At 39.8% G+C, this 21,510-nt stretch overlaps 1 protein-coding gene across 6 annotated transcripts in view; it reads right to left on the bottom strand.

Annotated features, from left to right (window-relative positions):
• The window catches only part of CDH11 (cadherin 11), a 362,720-nt gene that overhangs the window by 74,716 nt on the left and 266,494 nt on the right, over positions 1-21,510 (bottom strand). For all 6 annotated transcript variants that reach the window (XM_080552813.1, XM_080552810.1, XM_080552814.1 and 3 more), the window contains one exon: positions 7,192-7,342. The gene's annotated coding sequence lies outside the window, so the exon portion shown is untranslated. The remainder of the gene's footprint in view (positions 1-7,191; positions 7,343-21,510) is intronic.

A 21,510-nucleotide genomic window follows, 5' to 3' on the forward strand; every position in this document is an offset into this window, starting at 1 on the left:
AAAATCACATAGAAGAGCGTCAAATTTAATACTTGGAACTTGACCACATATTTATAGTTTATGAACTTTTTTTTTCGTATCAATATTGAGAAATCCACAATTTTAAGGACAGAAAGAACTTTAACGACCATCCTAAGTGTGACCTCCAGTTACTCATCTTGCTACCTAATCAGCCCTTTTGTATGTAAATGGATAAATTGTTTGTATGTAAATGCCAATGCCTGCTACATTTCATTCTTGCTTTAGAAAAAGAAATGCTATGTAAATTACAACCGTGCTAAAAAGAATCAAAATGCATACTAATCAGCCATATTCTCTGAGCTATACCGGCTATAACTGGAATAGGAACAAATAAAATGGCAACAATCAGCAATGGACAAAGTCTTCTATTTGAATCAGGGCCCCAAATAAAATTATTATGCAGCTGCTTTTCAAAATTTTGGAACCTCTTACGTCTGGGAGAAATTGGATTTGAAACTGTGAATGAACGGTAACTTTCACTAATGTGAAATGTTAAAGAACTTCACTGAAATTTCAATTGCAAGCAAACATGCTGAAAGAGAATGGGAAGGAGAAGCTATCTTTAAAAATATCTGATCACTGTATGCATTGGGTAAAAGTTTGAGCGATTCTTCAGTGACATCAGAGTGGTCGTCTCTGTAGTTAGTGATGGTTGCATGCAATATGAAACTGGAAGTTCTGATCACTGTGCTGCACCTACTGAACTAACCGGGCAGCACTCAACTGTGTTACTATTGGTCATTCCTCAGAGAAAGCTTACAGACATTTCAGCTCTGACTAGAAAGTACCCTGTACAATGCACTGAAACCTTGTCTTGACTGTTGGTCTAAAATGAACTGAGCAATACTTAGAGACAGTTAACTACAGTCAATATATGGTCGAGTCTGCTGAAAGGAAGGGCTACTTGTTGAAATCACTGCTCTGAGAGTATAAGATTTTATCTTAAAATGTCAAGTGTGTTCTCTAATGCTAATGAGACCAGTTGTTCTTTTTATTGGTTAAACACCATTTGAAGTTCTACATTTATGTCAAGATTTATCTCAGATAAAATTATTAATTTCAAGAATTAGATATAAACTTTCTGAGTGTCATAATTTAAGTTGGGATTTTTTTTAACCTGTTGCCTTGCTTAAAATTCTCTAGTAACCCACAAAAATAATTTAAAATATATACATGTGAAATGAAAATAGATGTGCATGAAGCGCACGTAAATTGCAGATATGTACACAAGGGTATGCAACTAAGTAGCTCTAAAAAGGATCCAAGGAACCTTATCTGGGAGCTGGTACAGTTACAAGGTATTCTGCTCTATACTTAAAATTTTTGTTTCTAGTAATCCAATATCAAATGCTGGCCAACTTTGCAAAAACTCTGTTTCTTTTGTTTGCCTTACAATGTCTACATACAAAAGAAAAAAAGGTTAGTTGATAAAAGATGAAAGGAGTCACACAGTTACTCATTCAGCCGCCAAGATATTTGAGATAATTACTTTAAATCAAGAAGGGACAGACCATTTAAATTTATGACTCAATGCCGACACATGCATGTATTAATAAAACAGTTAGCATTAATGGAAATAGGGTTTAGTCTCCTGATTCAAATAGAGCTATCATTTCTGGTTTATATTGAACTAATGACTTATCTTTGGCAGAATGATATGTATGCATGTATTTAACTATTTAACTTAACCACTGAGACCAATTAATATGTTTCTGAAGTTTTATTTTATTTTAAAATATATATCAGCAGCCTCACTGGGATAAAAATTATGTTGAACCAGAGTTTCTATGGCATCAGTTTAACCTTAAATGTAATGGAATATCTGATGATAACACTGTATAATATGAAGAATACTAAAACACAGTGCAGAAGAAAGAGCTCTTCAATGTGACTGACATTAAGGAACTTTTTAGCTTACCAAGCTAGCATAGACTCTGTATGATTAGGAGCTCGTGTGACAAGGAACAGGAGCTGCAAGTGAGTACACCATAAATTTAATTTCTACCCCACTTGCTAGCGTGAAGATAGAAGTGAAGAACAAAGCTGTGCACAACCATCTAGGTCAGGCTGTTTTCAAGCTATGGGGTAGTAACAATGCATGCTGGTACGGTAGCAAAGCTTGCACTAGTACACTGTACAAACGTGGAATGTAAGGGACCTAAATTCTTGGGGCCATCAAGCTCACAATGAAAATTCTGTGACTTGTGTTTTAAAGGGTTATTGAATGTAATTCTTTCTGCTCATCACTCTGGTCTTTGCGTATACGAGCCTGTGTCTCCATGCAATCATTGGGAGTTCAGTGGAAAGTCTCAGACCATACCAATACACTTACATGAAAGATTGAGTGTAATTACTGTCTAGATGGGCATTTCCTACCACTCACATTCATGTATCAAAGTTCTGTTCGATTTTGCCTACTTCAAGACTTCATGATCCACAATTGTATTTTATGTCAGTTTGCCTATAATGTGGCTACTGTCTATCTGTTGATGAACTATTAAAACATTATTATAATAATAAATTATACTTGGAAACCTATTGCAGCTTTGTTCACCAATCACTCTGGAAAAACCTGGCTCCTCTTTTACATTCAGTTACTCAGTCCTTTTCTTTTAATCCATTTACATTGATTTCTCCTACTCCAACTCTGCCTGCCATTGCATTACAATTAAGAATTCTGATGAACCCTTGCTGATTCAGAAGGGAGAGGGCTCTTACTCATTGCCAGACTTTGGTGAAAAAAGCACAAAACCCTCTTAGAATTTGCTTAAGCCAGCACTTTAAAATTGAAGAACTAAATTATGGCTCATGGAGCCAACAGAGCTCAGTGGGACTGGGATGTCTGAAAGCCACCACACCACCCAAGCAGTTATGGAAGAAGGCCTTCTGCCTTTGTCAAGCAAAATTAGCCCTAATGTCTCCTTCCCCAAGGGCACTGCTCAGCAGCAGGGGCTGGCTGCTCCAGATATTCGTCTCTGAATTCCTGCTGGCCTGTGAGGCACTGCTAATGTTCCAGTGATGCGTAATGTTCTGCGGAGGGCCTCAGACACGACTGGCAGCTCTGACTTTTCCACCCACCTTGAGAGCATCTAACAGAATAAAGGATGCTCCCTGCCTCGGAGCACAGCAGAGGATGGGCAGCTAATGGGTCTCAGGTTGCTCTTCACACCACAGCGCTCCTTAGCAAAGCGGTGCTCATTTCCAGTACTGTAGTTACTAACACTCTCACGAAGAGCTGCTACTGTAAAATAATTCTTAACTAATATCTAAAATCAGGTGACTGACAGAAAATAGTACAATTAAGGCAACATCTTCCCCATTTTTGGCATCAAAATCATGGATAACGATTTCTATTAGACACATTAGCTTCTTTGGTTGCTTATTTGTCCAAGTGGATATAATATACTGTAAAACTCTGCATGCACCCTGTCACAAGTAGGTTATATTTCTTATACACAGGAATTTGACTGGTCTGAGTCAAACCCTGGCCTCCTGCCTGATGTGGAGATCTAGGGAAGAATGTGAGACCAGGACAGGTGGAAATGAGGCTCTGTTTGACCTGCAGTCACTTCAAATCTACTGTTAAGTACGTCCTTTCTGGTCAGCATGTGCAATGATGGGCTGTAACAATTTCTTTCTTATTCCGAGGTGCTAGAAGATACTGGGAAATGACTTAGGCTAACCTACTGCAGTTTGTCTGTTGTGAGCTCCTAGGTAAAATTTTACCTAGGTAAAATTAGGCCACTTTGGCCTAACGTGCCCTTCTACTATCCAAGATGGCTATATAGTATATCTCAAGCCCCGACAACATTGTCGAAAGCAAAATTTGTTGTTTCACCGTATCATTTTTTCTATCTTAAACTCCTCTCGGCATGGCGGGAGCTGACATCCCCGTTGAGAAAGGCAAAGAGGGGCGGCGAACCCCTGAACAGCCGCGGAGCGGGGCGAGGCCGTTTGCCTCTCGCCGAGCCGCCGCCCCCGGGGCCGCGCCTCAGCCCGGGCCGCCGCCAGGCCGCACCCCGGCCCCGCCGCTCAGCGCGCCCCGGAAGGCGGCGGCGAGGCAGCGAAGAGCGGCAGCGCCCCCTGGCGCCCGCCAGTCCCCGCCGCCGAGCCCCGGCCGCGGCCGGAGCCCCCCCGGGTGCCGTGAGGGCAGCGGGGGCGGTGCGGGGCGAGCGGGCCGGGCACGGCGCTGTGCCGGCCTCCTTCCTGCGCCTCGGCACCCGGAGCCGGGACCCGGAGCAGGAGGGCAGCTTCTCCTCACGGACCGTGAAGGAGCTTTAGGAGTATTCGACGATGTTCCTTAACCGATAAGGGATAAAGTATATATATATATATAAAACAACCTATGTGACAAAATTACAAGACTTAAGTGTAAACTAAGTCCTCGTGATTCCCATGGACAAAGAGAAGCCAATGGCCATCTCTCCTCCCTCTGCTTCCCTAAGCTTTGAGGTTGCGCCCAGCAAAGGGACCTGAAAACTGAAGTGTTGTTTTAAAACAAATGGGTGCTGCACAGCAAATTACAGACAGGTTTTTTGCTTATAAATACTCACAGAAAAACTCAGGCACTAAAAAGAAAAAAAAAAGTCTAGAAAGTATGTTCCTAAACTGTTTCAAATTAATTGATTCCAGATGAGACCTCTGTTTCTCACACACTGAAGATATTTCGCTGAACGTCCAGCGCACAAAATGGATTCAAAGTCATTTTAGGGGGCTCACCAAGAAAGGGCAGGCAATAGTTTTAAGTTTGGAGTTGCTTTAAATTTCTGTGGTGTCTGTGCTAGAAATAACTTCTGAGATTATTGTAGAAATCTCAGCAATAAAAATATTTACCTTATACGTGCTTTCTTTAGTTACAGCATTTGCAGAAAACAAAAGATTTAGCCTCAAACTACTGCAACTCTGAACTTGACGTATGTTACTTACACTAAATTGAATTAAGTATGTCAAATTTTGTCAAAATGGCGTATTAATTGAAGTTGAAATCATATGATATAATTTAAAGCATTTGATCAGATGAATCACAAAAACGGTTCAAATCTTTGTAGTTTCCCCACATTGTTATGCAAAAGAAAATTTAATTTGATTGTTCTGTGTCTCGGTCATCCATTTCCATACATATTTCCTTCTCAAACTGTGCTGATGAATCGCAATGACTTATCTCTTGATATACTCTACTGTAGCAGCTTCTCTGGTAATGAAGTAATCTAGTTCTTAGTGATTTTTTTGGACGGACAACACTTAAAATTTTAGCAAAGTTGAAGCTGGTGTAGAGTGGTCTATAAATAGTACATTCTGCCCATGATCATTCCCTGATGTTCTAGTGCAAGGCTGAGGTTTAAAAAAAGAAAAAAATAATAATCCCATTTCAGGGCCTAAGAACAAGAATCTGCAGGAGGAAAGGTGCCATTTAGTTAATATTCTTAAAGAATTTCCAGTTCTTTTATTGAAGATGTAGTTCTTTGTTCTGTAACTTTTTTTTTTCTGTTCTGCAAGAGGAAGAACTGCTTTAGAAGTACAGTCACAAACTTGTTTCCTATAGCGTAGTAGACTAAGAAATATGCTAGAAAAATGTTGTGTGTTAAGGCATGAAGCCCCAAACTAGACCTTCTGCTCTCTATCTCCCTACTGTTCTCACTGTCTGTCTCACAACATGATTTGCACTGCTCTGCTATGAAAATGCTGTTTGTAAGCAAGCATCTGCAATTCCACTTCCATGTACCTCTATATATCTCTCCTTATAAAATCATCCAACGGATTGAGTACAGTCATCGATTTGCGTTTCAAATCTCAGTGGAGAGAACTGAGGCAGATGTCAGATTAATTATTGCAGAACTTCCATATTGAAAGCAAATTCACTTATTGATATAGGGTAGCCAGCATAGAAAAAGGGAACAAAGTCTCTACCTGGAGAAATCACACAGACTTTGGAAACACTGAAGCAAGCACAGGAGCAAGGGAAGGGGAAAAAAGACAGACACTCAGTAACGTCTGAGTGTTTGCTTCCCTGCTTCTGAATCTGTTAGTGCTTTCCTCACTCAACAGTTTCATTATGAAAGAGTTAAAAATATTTAATTTCTTAATAGAGTCTGCACAGTCTGTATCACCATCACAAATGAACAGGAAGAAAGTCTTTCCCGGGGAGTTACTACTCGCTGGAATGTGAAAAAGAAATGAGCATTCTGCTTATAAAAGGCCAGTTTCTGAATTAGTGACCTCATTTGCTAAAGAGGTTCCTTTGTCACAGATATCTTAGTAGGTAAATACTGTGTTACACAGCCACACTGTCCTTTGTAGCAATGGTACAAAGAAGATCTCCTAGCATATACCGGTTCTCTGCTCAGCAAATGAATATTTAAAAGAGTAGACAATAAAGGGGGACTTCTATAGAAGGTAAAGGCATTTGTATCATGATGTCAGATTGCTATATGTGCTCCCCAGGGACTGCACAGGAAGCACTTTTATTCTAAAACTTAATGGTATTTATGGGGACCCGCAGCCCGATCTATTTTACCTCTCCTGGGGATGTGCTTAAGCACGTATCACCCAAGAGTCTAATGCTTTTTGGACTAGCCCGAATTAGAGACAGATACCATTTTGGTACCTTGTGAATAGTAATGCATTTGAAAGCCAGCAAGCAAATTAAAAAAAAAAAAAAAAGATATAAATCAAAGTCTTTCCCTCTTTTATTCCGGGTAGAGTACCCTTCATTTCATGCACTCATAATTTCTGCATATACATTTCATGCCTGGGAGCTACACTGCAAGTAAAAGATTTTCAGTTCGGGGCTTTCAATATCAGCTTATCCGGAGGAACATTTTAAAACGGGCAAACGCTCGCCCTCCCCCTCTCCGCCCCCCGGGGGCAAGATTTGAAAAAAAAAAAATAAAATAAAATAAAAGCCAAACACAACCCAAACCCGAACCCAAACCCCCAAAGAACCCCAACGTCTGCCTCCCCTCTCCGGGGCCGTCGCGCCCCTCGGGCACCCGCCGGGCTGGCTCCGAGCACGGCCGGGGGCTGGGGGCGCACCTGCCTGCCCCTTCCCCTGCCCCAGCCCCTGCCCGAGCCCCGCCGCCAAGTTTCGGATACACAGACAGACGGACGGACGGACGGACAGCCGCGCAGCCCCCGCCAGCTCCTCCTGCCCCGGCCCCGGCCGCCGCTCACCTGCGCGTCCAGCGGGGCCGGCCGCTGCCCGGGGCCGCTCGGGCGGAGGACGAGGAGACAAGTCCCATTCACAAGTCGGCGCTGGGCAGACGCGGCGGCATCTTCAGCCTATTACACTCCACTGGCAGCGGCTGCTGAATGAGGCTCCGAGCTAGCGGCAGGAATTAGAAAGAGGGAGGGAGGGAGGGGAAAGGGGAGAGGGAGGGAGAGGGAGCAAGGGGGAGTGAAGCAAGATTAGAGGAAGGGAGAAGCTGGAGGCTGTTGCTTCTTCTCGATTTTCTTCTCCCTCCCCCTCGCCCCCGGAGGCACGCGAACCCCCCGAGCCCGCCCTCCCGCAGGGCGCCGCGTCCCGGCGGGGCGCAGCGGGGGCTGCAGGGGCCGGGCGGGGGGCGCCGAGCCCCGGGCGCTCTTTTTCCCTCCATCCCCGTCCCCACGGCGTCCCCACCCCACGGCTCGGCTCCCCTCGGACACGCAGGCACCCACGCACGTCCACATGGGGACGGGGCCGCCCGTGGTGCTGTGCCATGGGGCTGCGGAGAGATGCCCCCACCCTGCCCTGTCACCGCTCCTCTGCAGGCAGCCCAGGACTACCCCACGGTGATGGGGTCGCCGTGGGTGGGCCTGAGCCCACAGCAGAGACCAGGGCACGGCAGGGTTTACACAGCACCGTGGGGCTCTGGTGCCCATGGGGCTCCCCACAGCCACCCCAATACGCAGATGGGGAAGTCATCTCAGGTGGACAAACAGCAGGAGCATTTTGTGCTGAACGCAGTCGTGTCGCCTGTCATAACCAGGCGTTTCTCCGAGGGGAAAGAAAAAAGTTTCCCAAGCGTTTCTAGATTTGGAAGATCTCGGTCTGCATAGCCCACACCCTGTCGGGCTGCCCTCGAGGCACAGGGCTGCCCTCCTCCTCCTCACGCACCAGGCCCCACGGCTGTGGCTGTGGCTGCGTCTAGCTCCGGCTTCCTCACCTCAAGGACAAGCCCTGGGCACGGTCCCCAAGCACATCCCCTCGGATGGAGGGGAGCTATGCAGGGCGAACCGCACAAACCCAGCAGCAGCACACTGTGCCCTCCTGCCCTGTCCACACCAGCACGTCGGCCTGCCAGGCTGCACTCACCCCTCAGCTCCCCCATGGCGGCTGAGGCGGCTCGCCACAGTGGGTGCCATCGGCAGAGCAGGGCGGGGAGGGATGCACGGCTCAGCCCCTCCAGAACCAGGATGCAAATGTCTAGGTACATCTTTGTGAGGATCATCTGGCCATCCTCAGGCAACCCACCCGTCCGTTCATCCCCCACACCACAAGGCAGCACTCACGCTGCTCTGCGATCGCACCGCTCCTCGGCCCTGAAGAACAAGGCTTTTATATTCTGTGGTTAATTAGCTCTGCCAATAACTCCAGGCAAAGGAAAAAAAAAAAAAAAGAAAAGAAGAAAAACTGGCACAAAAGCTGCCACTGTACAAACAAAGAATTTAGAAGGAGGGAAGCTGATAAACAATGCAAGGAGGCTGGGGCACACTGAACTTAGCCCAGCGAGCGGCGAGCCCTGCCTGGTGTCAGCCCCAGGGAAAGAGCCGCAGCCTCCTCCTGCCTGCAGAGCTGGGGGGCTGAGAATTCAAGCTTCAGTTTGCTTTAGAGAAATGTCGTGAGTTCGCAATTCTACCCACAGAGGCACCGAGGCCTGCCTTTACCGGGAGGTGGGAGGGCAGGTGGGCTCTGAGGCAGCATGGGGTGCCCAGGCAGTGCCCCACAAGCAGGCCCTGGGGCCTGAGCATCTGAGCGCAGTGCCCGCTAGGCGTGAGGAAATCAGCTGCTGCTGCAGAGAACTTGGAGCTTGGGACAGACAGGGAAAAACAGGGAACATACCAGAAATACCCTGGGCTGAGCTGAAAGTGTGAGGTAACCAGACAGCTAATTAATTGGTACTGAAATACTAAAGGCTTTATTTGGACAGGAAAAGGGCTGTGGTGGTAGGAGAACTAGTTTTAGGGAAGAAGTGGTTTTTGATAGGAAATTTGAAGAGTAATAAATTACTATCAAGAAATAAAACATGAAAAAAATAGCATTTGAGAATGTATTTGAGGAAAAGTAGCTGAGGAAGGAGGGTAATACACATTAATTTGGAACAGTTCTCTCCAGAAATTGTTTTTGGAGAGAAAATATGAGAGGAAAGGAAATGTCTCAAAATAGTTTCATATAGTCCCAGCCCAAACCTATTGACTTTAATGGGTCATCAGTCTCCTGTGATGATAATATGAGAATTACCATTTGTTTTCTTTACGGATACACTGCAGCAAGCACTGCTTAGCACAGCTCTGCTGCTGGGCTGCCAAAATCACCACCTAACTAAAGCCCAGGGCTGGACAGTTGGCTGAAGAATTTTTCCCTTTTTCCTTTTTCTTGCTGGCTTTAGCAGCACAGTGGAGGGGATGACTTTTCTAATTCCCTTTTTTAAACTGCTGAGATCAGGGTTTTTTTTGGATATAAAGGAAATGTGAAAGCAATTTCAATCTAATTAAGCATATACAATAGGTACCCATAATATTCTCTAGTCAAAGACCGTATTGATCTATAATGAAAGGTTTCATTAATTCCATTCGAGGAGGCATGTTAACAAATGAGTGTAGTAACATCTGATCTGATGAGTGGCTTGAGTTTCCTCCCTTCCTTCTGCACTAAAATCTTAGAGTAAAGCTAATCAGATTAGCTATCTTTTTTCTTTTATTTGTCCATCTTCCTATAGGATCTAGAGATAGAAGGTCCTATCTGCAAACAAAATTAAAACAAAACTCCTACTGAAAGCTATGTTTGCATCTCTGTGCTAAGTCCCAAGTCTGATTACATTAATAATCAGTGTGGAATTCATTTGACCTAACTTAAGCCATTTTAAAGTTAAGTATCTAATAGGCTATCTCTACTAACATTTAATGTCAATGAAAAGAAGTCCCTCTGGGAAGGGCCGCTAGCTGGAGATACCACTCTCTACTTACTGAAGGTTCTGAAAACTAGCTTGGACTGGAAACCTACCTACAACCATCTAAAGTAAGATGAGTCCTATTTATTTATTTATTTTATGAGATACAGAAAATAAGAAATGGTCAAACAAAAATCAGTGTATAGTGCTGATAAATGAGGACATGTGGCATGTTCCCTTTACTAGAGACTGTATTCAGGCAGTTCTAAACAACCCTGCCATCATTTCAGCAGAACTTCTGCACAGAGGCCTTGCACAAGATATGACAGTGGTTCACATCAAGAGAAACGTGCAGGGAGGAAGGGTACCCCAGACATCTGCAGAACTACTCAGCTGAACTTCTAGCAGCTCAGTGCTCACGTGTGTACTCACAACATGTTAGATGGAGATCTTCACAGACTGCCTAAGTCATGCCTTGCCATTTCTACCATACACAAAGTTGAGGAAAACAGGGTAAACTATTGCGAAGTTCTGCCTTTGCTGACTGTCTCTCCTGGCTGGGGATGCTTCACCTATGAAGCCTTAGGCTAGTTACTACCTTTACTAATGGCGTGTTGCAGCCACTGTAAGTTCCACATGGACAGTATCAGATTAACCCCAGATTAAAGTGAGAGAGCTTTCTAAATACGGTTGCCACCTCCCTTTAGAAAATGTTAGATGTGAAACAAAAAAGCAGGCCTCAGCTAACCGGCTGCCATGGAAGTCACAGCTGCTTGAAACCTGGTGGCAACAAGGAATCAGTGTCAGACATAAATAAAGGAAGTTTATACATATTTTAAACAGTATTTATTTTTGCATATCCATGTATTTAGGTTAAGAACATCTGTGATAACAAATCTATGAAACCTAAAAAAAAGGTTTCTATATCTACCATGGGCTTACAGATTTTGAAGTTTGTTAAAATTCTGCTCATTGCTTGATAAATTCACCCATTTATCATTTGAAAATAAGCCAGCTGATTTGTTTTCAAAGCATCTGAAGGGGTACATGCACTTCTGCTAATTGAATCATTGTTCTAGGAAACATTGCAGCTGAGTTCATGAAATACACATAAGCAGGTGTATCATAAGTTTACGGCTGGATATTTGTATCTGTATGAAAAAGCTTGAACTGTGAACTTCAGACACTGACCTCTGATAAGCCTTCCACAGTTCCAAAGATTATATCAACGTCTTATTTACTCAATACCTTGCACACACCTACACAGTAAATGTGAAAGAAGACTCCTCTTTCCATGTTTTGACCCTGTTTTCTCCAGGCCTTACAGGTCCTTTACCCATATGGCTTCCAAGAGACTCCCTCCCTTCTCAGCTACCTTTAACAGACCTGTAATTTCCTTCACTTTTCTTCTCCCCTGGAAAGTATTAGAGATTTAAAAGGCATATTGCTAGCAGCAGGAGCTGGGAGTTCAAGAAGAAACAAGAGAGACAGTGAAAGAGAAGGATAGAAGAGAGTCACAATAAAAGATACTCCATAGACTGAACAAAGTTTTTGTTCCAAATGCCCTTCAAGTTCAGTGTCATTCTGCTAATGAAACAAAGCCAAATTTGCTTCCTATGTGAAAATGCAAAAGGCAAGCAGGACTGAAGGAGAAAGGAAAAAAAAATTCCTAATGACCTCCAAAAAAGGAAGACTAATGAAAGCCACAGTACCAGCACAGTGAGAACACTACCGTGCAAAATGAGCATAACTTAACAAAAGTGTGCATCTTGGGGTGAGGGAACAAGGCTTTTGTTCAATGCAGAACAGACATTTCAAAACAGCCATTATCTAAAGCTTCTCAGCCCCCCCCCTTTTTTTTTTTTCCCCAATAACAAATGTCTTGCTTGTGGAAATACTTGAGAAAGGTTAAAAAAAAGACAAAAACATCATGAAAAAATGTTCGAGCACAAAATATCAGATACATAACCTATCCCCACAAAGTTAACAATATACCAGTGTGTTACTTGAAGCACTGAAACCTGGAGAGAAAAGGGAATTTTGAAGTGGGAAGAAGCTGAACCATAGAAATACTACAGTCATAGAAATAGTGCTAAAAATATATATTCCAGATGTGCACCTGGACCTTCCTCCAAACGCACTAGCTGTACAGACAAATCATCAGCTTGAGTCACCTACTCCAAGTGGTGCCCATGGCAGCACTCTCAAAAGCAGAATCGATGTTCAAGGAGGCATCCAGATTTGGGGTTTGGTTATCTCCTCTCCCTGTCCACTACACAAAAAAAAGGCCTCATTCCTATACCAGAGAAAAACAAAGTTCTTCCCATTAAACTGATGTTGAAGCCTGGCCTGATATCATTCAACATTTTAACTCATCTTCATAATGAAGATGAAAATCCTCATCTTCAGTCAAGCCCAAGTGGGCAGACATGGGCCACAGGTTAAGAACCTGCCTATCCATCAAAGACAACACAACTGAGTCCAAAATGGTTCAAACTCCAATACAAAAGTCTATTTTTCTCCAGTTTTCAGAGAACTTTTAATGCTAGGTTTGTTTTTATTTGATTTTGATGAGGGGAGCTCCTTATTTTATAAAATCTAAGGAAATGGTTTGGCATGTACTGAGCATAGAAAATGAGACATTTCTGTCACTGTCTGAGCTTTGAGACCATCCTACCCTGAAATAGGATCCTTCAGGATCTTTTGGGGCTATTTTACTCAATTTTAAAAACTGCTGTGATAAGGATGCAGCAGCATCCTTGGCCATCATCCCATCTCCTCAGCTCTGTTAGGATGTACTGAAGAGCGGGTGGGACTGGATGAGTCTGCTGTTATCTTGGGAATGGGTCTCTCAAGCTTGGGAAATCTCCAGAGGCACCCAAGACAGTCTTTTTTGGGTTACAGAGTCGACCCAATCAAGGATCAAGCCTCAGATGTGTTGTTTTTACAATACTGAAATACATTTTCAAAGAATAGTATTCATAAAGGCATTAAATGAAAAAATACTGCATGCAAGGGGTCTGGTGACCAATGTAGATTTGCAACTATAGACTATTTATAGTTCCAAATTAGCATCAAAAAATTACAGCACAAAAGAATTCAGGAGGGGAGAAAAAGGCGTAAATGGTAAGTCAGACAGACCTCATAAACATTTGAATTTATCAGTGTATATTCCTAATAAGTTTTCAGAAATATAAAACAGAAAATTAAATTTTTCGTTTAGACAAGGTATTATTTAGTTAGGAACTTGAAGCTCATTTATTTCTGACACTGCACATTAAAAGAGAAAAATGCATTTCTATATATATGTACACACACCTGTGTGCATGGCATTGTCCACATTGACTGTCAAACAGGATGAGGCCTACAAATAAATTCCTCTAGTTTATTCACTTTCTAGTTTTAATGGAGAAAATAGCTTATATAATTTATTAGAAAATAAATTTGAAAAAAAAATCACTACATCTTACTAGAGAGCATGCACAGCTTGAACACACATCGCTTGATAGTAAAATATAGCATAGTTAAATTGGACATAATTGCATCTTTTAATTTCATTTCTGGATATCAGTCATTTTGTACAAGATGTACTGTACGATTAATGATTATGCTTCTTCCAAAACATAAGTAAAAATACATAGTCTTCACAATTTTGTGTTTTCTGTTTTCCTGTTTTGTCTAAACAATATGCATTTGTTAGAATATACTTCTGCTCTGCTATGAATACTTTTTCCATGTATATTGGATATATCTAACATCAGTTTGCAAATAGTCCAAACTGTGTCCAAGAAGATTTAAGAGAGAATGATGTTCCTGTAATCTCAGCTGCTAGCCCTTCTGTACTGACGAACACCAGGCAGTCATGCTTATCTAGCACAAAGATCTTTCTTCATTTAATGCCCGCAGCTTGAGATAGTCAATCTTGCCCAGCATGTGCCTCAAGTATTTCAGATTTTTATTTGTGATTTTTGTGTATGTCCCCTTGCTATTCCAGGTACTATGAGTCAGTAGCTACTTATCTATCCATACAAGGCCATAATCAAAGGCATTTTTACACCAGTATATGAATGACCATGTTGCATAGATCCAGGAGATCAATCACTATCACGACTGCAAGAGTTCAGTAAACAATTATAAATTGAGCTGTTATATACAGACTAGCAAAATAATGACAAAATGATAAACCTTTAGCCATAAATTCTACTTTAAGCCATATACAACACTGAACCAAGTGATATGCTATCACTGCATTAACATCTATCTGCTACTGAAAAAAGTACTGTCATTTCTCTCTAATGAGCTGAAGTGAGTAAAAATGTTATAAAAAGAAATATAGATTTGCTTGACTATTTAAAGTCCACAAGATTATAATTCTTTAATATTGTTTTTATCAGAAGATAAAAATATAACTAGACTTAACAGTTTGTCAGATGAGTCATAACTAAAAACATTAGATGATTCACACAATAATCAATCACAAAACAGGAAAACAATCTCAGTTATTAAACTTGATGAAAAATGAAATGGCACTGCTTTACTATAAACCTGCCATGTGGTTTAAAATTTCATTGATCACTAAGTGCAAGAGCATACTTTTTAAAAAAAATCCTATGTATAATAAGCTACCATTTTGCTTGAATTCAGATAATTATTTAAAGGGTCTAGTAATATTTTTTCTAAATTTCCAATAAAAAACAATACTGCACAGCATTTTAGTCCCACGTACAAGTAGGTCAAAGGGCTATAAATCACACAGTGAGAGGTGATAAGAGGCATGCTTGAAAATGACAGGTTTTACTTGAGGAAGCTCAGATATACATTTATCTTTAACTGGTGTCTAGATAAATGACCTAACAAACTTCTAAGAAAAAAAAAAAAAGTATCCTTTAGACATCTATTAGAAATCAGTACAAACATTCAGGTTCTGCATCTGAAAGAGCATGAGAAGGGAGATCTCAACAGGGCATGTCCAATAACTGCAGAAGTTGTGGAAGGCTCTGCATTGACTTTGGTGAGCTTTGGATTAGGCCCAGTAGCTTCACAGCATCCGCACATGGGATTGAACTAAATGAACTGCTTTCATGCTTTCAGCAACCAGCAAGTGCTTGTGAGAAGACGTGTTGGCCAGTCAGTCTTCAACTGCACATCTCAACTCATCACACAGGTCCACTGTGCATCTACACAGTCCAACAGCCACTTCAAACATACCACCACTGTTACAGGGATGAGGTCACAGCAATGGTCATATAAACTAATGTAAACAATTCTTATCTGACTTACATTTTGGATTTCAGTTTCATTTTTGATGTTTCCCTGGTTAAAACACAAGATCTCTGTTCCTGATGTATTCTATAATGACATTACAGATATTGTAACGTAATGACATTATACATATTGTATTCTCCAAAGAGAAATATGGCTTTTTATAACGCATTTTTGTTGCTTGGTCATTTGATGCTTCTAGTTATTTGTTTTGTACATTTGGCGATGGTTTTTAGTTTTTGAGAAAAAAATAACACAAATCTTTTGTTGATTCAATAGCTGAGATGTCTTACTGTTTACCTTTCATTTTTCAAAATCAGAAGGTAGATTAACACAGATGCTTAAAACATCAAACAGTGTCAGGTTTTTCCCAGTGAAATATCATGGTTGCTAACAAATCATGGAAAATATGTTCAAACTACTGCCACACTGTCAAGTACAACTAGAAGAAAAACATACTCCATCTGAAAATTCAATAAACCATCCCATTAATTTAATCAACAAAGGAAGAAAAACTGCACAATTAAAAAAGAAACAAATGCAAATTTCCCTGTGGACTAGGCCCCTTCAGCCCACATTCATGTTCAGGTTATACAACACAAAGAAATGCTTCACACAAGCATTTCATACAATTTAACTCATCTGAGTAGCTCATTCCTAGGAGTATCAGAGAAAATTACAGATGTTCTGGATCTGCAGAGTCCTTAATCCATGGAAAATGATTTCATTTCCATGAGACATACTTAAAGAAAGCCTCATCTTTCTCCATTTTCCACTGCTGTAGTCTAGGAATGTGCAAGTAGCCCTCACTAAACTGTTTAGCATCTAGATGAACTCATTTCCATGGAAAGCAGTACCTGCAAGCCTCTCCAGTGCAGTAACATTCACCAGGTTCTCTGTAGGTGCTTTCGGCTTTTAGGGATGTATCTATTATTCTGACTCTCCCTAGCTTTTCTAAGCATCTTCTTGGAAAGTGGCTGCCTTCTCTAGCATTTCAGAAAAAAGTGAATAATCTCCCCCATTTCTGCCTACTGTATATTCCAACACCAGGCACTGAGACTTGTCCTGAATGGACCAACATTGGTCTAAAACAGAAAAAGCATATGTACAAGATGGTAAAATGAGGTAATTAGTAAATTTCTCAGATTTTAAAATTCAGGCATTCCAGAGGAGTCTCTTCTACCCTTCTGTGCACAGAGTCTTGCACCTGTCTCTTAAAACTTGGCTCTTACAGTGCCATACATAAAGTACTTATACTGTAGGCCTAGATATTTTTCTTCCGGCTTGACATTGCAATTTCGTATTGTTTTAAAGTTTTAATTAGATTGCACTGCTTGTGATAGATCATAGTATTCACAAATGTTGATTCAAGAATACCAGAAACAGAGAATTCAAGAACAATATTGATAAATAATACCCTAATTTCCCCAAGAGTAACTCATGCTCACACATTTAAAAAAAGATTGGGTCCATGACAGCTTTTCAGTTGTAATAATAAAATTGATAATAGTGATGGCTCAAAGTGTAGAGATTGAAAAATATATCCAAATGGTTGAAGTTCCTGAACATATAGAGAAAAAGGAGATGTTTTTCTTTTTTCTTTAATTGCTATAATTCAGACAACTAAATTAATACTGTTCCTTTACTGTTTCTGTATATAATTTGTTGAAAAGTTAACAGAGACTCTATAGGAGAATTGCAAAATAAAGAATTGCAAACAGGTGAGGTAAAGAAGCTAGAGAATATAATTGATTAATTATTAATGTAATGATTCTTCAGATCAAACTCAAATAAATCAGAAAGACTTTTTTGGCTAGTAAGGATGAAGAAGCAAGACTACACGATTCATAAACTTTTCCACCTGCTATTTCAATGAACTAAAACATGAAGATGCTATGCCAGATTCTATTCTTGTGCCATAAATCCAAACTAACACCATTAGCTTACTTAGATTTTTACATTGACTTCAGGAGAGTTACTCTGAATTTACATCACTGTGAGATCAGGATCAAACTGCTGAGGGGATATTAAAAAGAGATTAAACATGATCTTAAACTGTGATATCCCAGGAGATCCAAGGATTTTCAATTTGCAAAATTTTACAACTGTCTGAGAGCTGGATAAGTTTCAAATACAGTTGCTGATAAGAGCATTTGCATCTGCCAAAAGAACCTGTTTTAAGGACCTGAAAGTTGGCAAAGAAACTGAGTATCATGGAAGACAGTAACAGAACATGCACGTCTGCAAGCAAGCAGAAGGGAAATCCATGGGTATTTGTGAGAGTATGTGTATGTAGCTGGATTCATCCGATTGCAGTTATTGGATAGGCTTATGCTATTCTTTTAACTGCTCATCCAGTAAAACTTTGAGCACAGGTTTAAAGCATGGATATATGTATTTTCGTATCAAGGCCCGCATCCTTCAAAGTGTCAGCTACCTCATTCTTGTTCACAAGATTGACTTGTGCTGAAATCAGCTGAGAAGACATTTCAATATCTTGGTCTGAATTATTTTACTTCTTGCTGAACACTTGACTGGTATTCAGCACTTTCACATCTGAATATTGATTCAAATGGTATACAGAAAGTGCCCCATCTTGCTTTCATTCATTCATTAAACTGTATTCCATATAGAATTTAATGGAAAAGCTATTTTTGTCAGCAGGCTTGTGCACTTAGATCTTTGTAGCTGTTATTTGCAGAGTACTATAAGAGTATCAGTGAGATGAGTGCAACAATCTAATCTGTAATTCTTGAGGCAGAGGAATTCATTTCATCCGAATTAATTTCTCATCTGGCATAAGAGGACACAATATCCATCTTCTGATGCTCTGAAAGTCATAGGCCCAGTTGATAAATTTTCCTGAATAAATGAGAATCCCAAAGAATTGATTAACAAACAATGAATTCTGTTCTGGTGCTGATCTACGGATAACAGATTTTGATAAGAGATTAATGTTACATGCCCAATCCATGTGTGCAATTTGTGTCCATTCAATTTGTTTATGCATGCATGTACAAAATGACTAGTCATGAAGTTGAGCAGATAAACATACGCTTTCTGAGTACAATTTTGATGGTTATGTATGCAAAAGTATTGAATAACCCCCCCACAAAGTAGACCAACACGTTTTTGTGTGTCTTTAACCTTGAAAATCAAGTACTGTAAATCATCCTCTTCAGGGATGTGCTGCACTAACTGAAGTGTTAAGATTTTGAAGATACCAAGAGTACAGTTCTAAATAATCTAAACTACATAAAGACATTCTACATTAAACAAGGAGCATTATATCATAGACCAATTTGAAGATGTCTCCAAATTCTATTGCCCTTAAATATGGATGAGAAAAAAAAATCGTAAATAAAGTATCTTCTCTAATTAAGAAGTGATTTTTCAGTATTTGGACAGTACGAGGCAACAATGCTCGAATTCACATTTCATGTAATTATGTAGCAGCTTTTCTGAAATAAAATGCACGTACAGAGTAAAATAGCTTATTTTCTATTGCCCAGAGCAATTACAGCCTAAAATCAGACACCAAGGCTGCAGAGACTGTTATAAAAGACCACGTAAAGTATTCAAATCTCAATATAACTTCATTCTCTTGAAACAAAGTTGTCACTAGGAAATATAATACTGGTATTTTTAATTCATTATTTAAAAAAAAAAAAGAAAGAAAACAGAAATTATATACCATGTACTGAAACATGTCCTACATGACGCTCCTAAGAAGTCCATTAAATAAAAAATATTTTTGCAGTATAGTACGTGTAGCTTGAAGTTATATCCCTGGTCTATATGCATTTCACCTCTTTGTCCTAAACCAAATAGCCCTCATAGCACTCAATCTCTGCTATTTGAAGACGCCTTGCAGAGCATTTGGCAGTTCAGCTTTTGAAAAAAAACAATTAAAATGCCAATTAACAAAAATAATATTTCTTTTCAGCACAAAGCATTCAGTGCTTTGTCTAATTTGGACTTTAATTCACATGTCCTTTTTTTGTTTGTTTTTCAGTCATCTACAATTTAGAATATGTATTTCGGTAGTTAAAACAAAACAAAACAAAACCTTCAAGTGAATCTATTAGTCAAAATATTAAATGGAAGTTTCAACAATAAAGAGTTGGTAAATTGCCATTAAATCCAGTGTGCAGGTTTGACTGAGAGGAAGTAGGGAAGGAAAGCATTGCAGAAAAGAAAAAAAAATGCTTTCATATATTTTAAACAAAATGTGTTATTTCTAACTGAGGAACAAAATGAAATGTAGCTAAAATTAAATTTTCAAATCTAAATGGCTAAAATCTAGATGTAATGCCCTGTTTGAGCAGAATACAGAATTTAGTTCAATTGTAAAAATAATTTGTGAGTTTCATTTCAATGAGAAAAACTAAGTGCTAAAACTGTTTCATTCAGCCTACGGAATGGAAAAATTAGCTCACTGCTCAGTTTAAGCTTTTTCTGTAAGAACACCAATAAGTGTTTGTATCAAGTAATAAGATAATGATGTGTACAACAATATTCCACTGAAGTTCACTGGTTTGATAATAAAATATTTTCATGACTTTGTTCTTGCTAATGGATGGGTTCTCATGATAACGTATCCAGTATAAATATATTTTTCTTATTTACATATTCCAGAAACAAAAAAAAGCCGGAGTATTTCTATCAATCTTCATACATATTAGATCTGTAAAAGCCAATGAAACATGAAAAGTCAGCAGTTAAAATGTGTAAAAACTAACATTTATAATGATACAATCAAGTCTGAGCACAAACTTCAACCTATTTATGGTGCAGATTACATGACATCTGATGATTGATGGAGATGGTTAAGTGGAGTTCTATTAATAGCAGTGTGATGTTCAAGATAACAAGGTTATCAAACCATTATGCATTTTCTGGATGGAATAACAGGTAAGCCTCATTGGCCATCAAAATACTGTATTGTAATCGAAGTCCTTGAAGGCACATATTTGAAAAACTGTGTATCTAAATGACAAAGACAGAGAATTAGATATTCCATTGTCATAAATTTTTACATAACTAGAAAACTATGGGAATGGATAAAACAGAAAATATGTTTTGTTGCTCATGACTACATAGTACAGCTCTTCCATAAAAAACAAAAGCATTTTATTGTTTTGTAAGGCATACTTCTTAAGGCATACTCGGAGAAAGAAAAAAAAAAAACTAATAGATTTGGTCTATGCATCAATATACAAGTTTGCCTCAATTAAAGAAAAAGTTATGCAAAACACAGGAAAGCCATTCAGTAGGTTGGTGACCTCTGTTTAGTGCTATCAGCTCAAGCCAGGACAAAAATAGAAGAGCTGATGGTGGTGACTAAGACTGAGGAAAAACCAAACCAAAAAACAAACAAAAAAAAATCAGCACCTTAATTTTAGTGCATAGAAGAGGTGCACGTGGCTTCTTTCTAAAGCTGAAGACCTTGTCTCCAAGACAAGGAGTTTTTCCAATGTATTTTTTGGAAATACATTGAAATACTAAGCAGTGGCAAGTGGAAAGAACTAAAAGCAAACCTAATCAGGTTCCTAACCATACTAATCTACAGAAAGATGATCCACAGCAAGAAAAGGAAAGAATAACTCATAATCTAAATTAAAATGAAATATTGTCTAAAAATCAATGGACTTGTCAATATACTAAAAACTTACATACTGCCCTCTCAACAAACAAAATACTATAACTCCATCAAATGTGAATACAAAAATTCTGTCTCCATAACAAAGCAATTATAACGGGATTTGTCACTCATCTCCTTTACAAAGGTGTCGTGAGGCATGATTCATTACGCTCGTGAAGCGCTTTGAAATCCTGAGATGAAAGATGACAAAGAAATGCAAAGTATTATCTTCATAATACAAAGTTGTATTATCATTGTCATCAAACAAAGTGCCTTAGGAAAGGGCACTTTTACACATGAATTAATTTATGATTTTAACAGCTCACTTTTCCAAAGTAAAGCTTCTGTTACTATTAGGTCCAAATTTGGATGCAGGGAGTGAAACTATCAGGACTATATTCTTGCATTCCCAGCCCCAAGATGTCATTACTATAGAGAAATGCATCTAAATTACAGCTTAGCTCAGTGCAGTCACATTCAGTCTATGTCTGTCAATTC

This window comes from Anser brachyrhynchus, assembly GCF_964034855.1.
Source record: "Anser brachyrhynchus genome assembly, chromosome: 12".
NCBI lineage: Eukaryota > Metazoa > Chordata > Aves > Anseriformes > Anatidae > Anser > Anser brachyrhynchus.